General features: G+C 37.2%; 1 pseudogene; it reads right to left on the bottom strand.

Annotated features, from left to right (window-relative positions):
* Positions 1 to 398: 398 nt before the first annotated feature.
* LOC101443723 (transcription factor Spi-C pseudogene) lies at positions 399 to 1,108 on the bottom strand (annotated as a pseudogene).
* Between the last annotated feature and the right edge of the window lie 2,728 nt (positions 1,109 to 3,836).

Below are 3,836 nucleotides of genomic sequence, written 5' to 3'. Positions count from 1 at the left end.
AAGATTATATCATATGCAGTCATTTGTTTTTTGTTTTGTTTTACTTTGTCCTGAAAGCTATCAAATAGATGGTAGAGTGGCTTTTTGTGTGTGCCTGAGTTTACAACAGGGAAATAATTTCTAAATCAATATGTAAATGGACTCATCTCTACTGGCATTGCTAATCTAGTTGCATAGAGAGTAGTAAAATGAAGGACAAACTTTCAATTGGGGCTTGATCATTTTAAAGTTGTCCATTGACAGAATTTCCCATCAAAGTGGTATCGATTACCTGTTTTAAAATAAAGATAGCACCAATGAAATTGATTGATATTTTCTCTTCAATATTTGCTTTAGGAGGAAAATTCTGAAACTGGTAGATATTTCTGATGCCAGTAAACTATTATTAGCAGTTGTATTTAGCAATCAGGGTGACTTAGTAGTAACACTTGACAACATGCATAATTATAATTTTCATTCCAGTTATTTAAACTGAGATATATTATTCAGGTTGGAAAAACTGTGAATAGAAGATCTGTTTCCCCAAGAAATAAGGTGGAGAGAGTCTTTGGAGAATGGCCTCACTGAACTGGTAAGTTAGCTTTCTCTGGATTTTGGTGATTTTCCCAGTTCTTCCATAATTCATCAGTACTTCATCAATTTTCTGGTAAGTCATGGTCTTCTGGTTGCCTTTTCATTTTCCTCAAAGTTCTGTAAGTTTTTCTTTTTTAAAAATTTTATACAAACTGCAAGATGCCTTAGTTTTATTTACCTACTGAATGCAAGATGCCATTTCAGTATTACATAGGGATTCATGAAGGTATTCATACAGTTGGAGCTTCTTTTGCCTTTTCTTCCCTTGTGCTGAAGGACAGCAGTTTGTACCGGATTTATGAATATTTCCTTCAAAATAGAAGTATGCAGCACTGCTGACTATGGTCCTCCAGTTATAGACGGGCAGCTTTGCATAGTAGTTGGAATTTCCTATGACATAAGGGCAATGGTTGAAGAAAGCCACGTAATTTTTGTAAACTGGAGGGAAATGAAGATCGCCTGTTTACTGTGGCCTTAGTACTTCAAAAGCTCCTTCAAATGTTTTACCCAGCTTGTCTTGTTCAACACAAGTCATGTTTCATTACCAAATTGATCATTCTGTCCATCAGAGTCCAGTCTAGCCTCCACATGCACCAGATGGAAATAACTCCTCTTCTGAAACACGTGTCTACATCTCCCTTACCTAACTTACAACCTTCTGTAGATTAATATTTTCCATCAGATTTGGGGAGTTTGGGTCATTATTTTTTTCTTCAAGTTTTTTTTTCTGCTCTTTCTCTCTCTTCTCTTTCTAGGACTCCCATTATGTGTATCTTGGTACACTTGACAGTGTCCCACAGGTTTCTGAGTCTCTATTCATTTTTCTTCATTCTATTATCTTTCTCCTCCTCAGGCTGATTAATCTCAATTACCTATTTTTTTTAAAGATTTATTTATTTATTTTTAATCCCCACTCCCCCTGGTTGTCTGTTCTCTGTGTCTATTTGCTGCATCTTGTTTCTTTGTCCGCTTCTGTTGTTGTCAGCGGCACAGAAAGTGTGGGCAGTGCCATTCCTGGGCAGGCTGCACTTTCCTTCGCGCTGGGCAGCTCTCCTTATGGGGCGCACGCCTTGCGCGTGGGGCTCCCCTACGCGGGGGATACCCCTGCATGGCACGGCACTCCTTGCGCGCATCAGCACTGCGCATGGGCCAGCTCCACACGGGTCAAGGAGGCCCGGGGTTTGAACCGCGGACCTCCCATGTGGTAGACGGATGCCCTAACCACTGGGCCAAGTCCGTTTCCCTCAATTACCTATTTTTAAGTTTACTGATTTTTTTCTTCTGCCTGCTCAAATCTGCTGTTGAGCCCCTCTGGTAAAATTTTCATTTCAGTTATTTTACTTTTCAACTCCAGAATTTCTATTTGTTTCTTTCTTATTATTTCTATCAGTTTATTGATAGTCTCTGGTAAGAAACCATTCTTAGGGAGTTCTGCAGGAAGAAAGGAAAAAACAGGACAGGCAGAGTTGGAGGAGAGTGTAAGAGCAACAAAAAAAGACAAAAATAGAAGGGAAAAAAATACAAACAAAATATGACAAACACAAATCCAATCAAAATATGGCTAACACAAATAATTCCTTGAAAGTAATAACACTGAATGTCAACGGATTAAACTCACCTATCAAAAGATTCAGACTGGGACATTGGATAAGGAAATATGACCCATCTATATGCTGTCTACAAGAGACACATCTTAGACCCAGAGACTCATGGAGGTTGAAAGTGAATGGCTGGAAAACAATCATACAAGCAAACAATAACCAAAAAAAGGCAGGAGTAGCTATATTGATATCAGACAAAATAGACTTTAAATGCGAAACAATTGTGAGAGACAAAGAAGGATACTACATTTTAGTGAAAGGGACAATCTGTCAAGAAGATTGAACAATCATAAATATTTATGCTCCTAACAAGGGTGCCTCTAAATATGTGAGGCAAACGCTGGAAAAACTAAGTGAAAAAATAGACGCATCTACAATTATAGTGGGGGATTTTAATACACCACTATCAACTCTGGACAGAACATCTCAAAAGAGAATCACTAAAGAAACAAAACATTTGAACAGTATATTAGAGGAGCTGGCTCTAACAGACATATACAGATCATTACACCGAAACACAGCAGGATATACATTTTTCTCAAGCGCACATGGATCATTCTCCAAGATAGACCATATGCTAGGCCACAAAGAAAGGCTTAATGAATTCAGAAAGATCAAAATCATACAAAACAATATCTCTGACCAGAGTGGAGTGAAGCTGGAAATTTGCAAGGGACAGAAGCCCAGATTTCACACCATGATTTGGAAATTAAACAGCACACTCTTAGAAAAACAGTGGGTCAAAGAGGAAATCTCAAAAGAAATCAATTACTACCTTGAAACAAATGATAATGATAACACAACATACCAAAATTTATGGGATGCAGCAAAAGCAGTATTGAGAGGGAAATTTATAGCCATAAATTCATATATCAAAAAAGAAGAGCAAAAATTGAAGAACTATCTGCACATTTGAAGGAATTAGAAAAACAACAACAAAGTAACCCAACAGGAAGAAGAAGGAAGGAAATAACAAAGATAAGAGCAGAACTAAATGATATAGAAAATAAGAAAGCACTGGAAAAGATAAACAAGACCAAGAGCTTGTTTTTTGAGAAGATCAACAAAATTGACAAACCTTTAGCAAGACTAACAAAGAAAAAAAGAGAGAAGATGTAAATACACAAAATAAGAAATGAGAAAGGTGATATCACCACTGACCCCACAGAAATAAAGACTATCATAAGAGGATACTTTGAAAAACTATATTCCAACAAAAATGACAATTTAGAGGAAATGGACAAATTCCTAGAAACACATAAGCAGCCCATATTGATGAAAGAAGAAATTGATGATCTTAACAAACCAATCACAAGCAAAGAGATAGAATCAGTCATTAAAAATCTCCCAACTAAGAAGAGCCCAGGGCTAGACGGCTTCACAGGTGAATTCTACAAAACATTCCGGAAAGAACTAACACCAATCCTGCTGAAACTATTCCAAAAAATCGAAACAGGAACATTGCCTAACTCCTTCTGTGATGCCAACTACTTTGGCCTAGTACTGAAGCCAAACAAAGACACCACAAGAAAGGAAAATTACAGACCAATTTCTCTAATGAACCTAGACGCAAAAATACTTAACAAAATACTTGCTAATCGTATTCAACAACACATTAAACGAATTATACACCACAACCAAGTGGGATTTATTCCAGGTATG

The sequence above is a fragment of the Dasypus novemcinctus genome, chromosome X, assembly GCF_030445035.2.
Source record: "Dasypus novemcinctus isolate mDasNov1 chromosome X, mDasNov1.1.hap2, whole genome shotgun sequence".
Lineage (NCBI taxonomy): Eukaryota > Metazoa > Chordata > Mammalia > Cingulata > Dasypodidae > Dasypus > Dasypus novemcinctus.
This window is presented reverse-complemented; position numbering and strand designations above follow the sequence as displayed.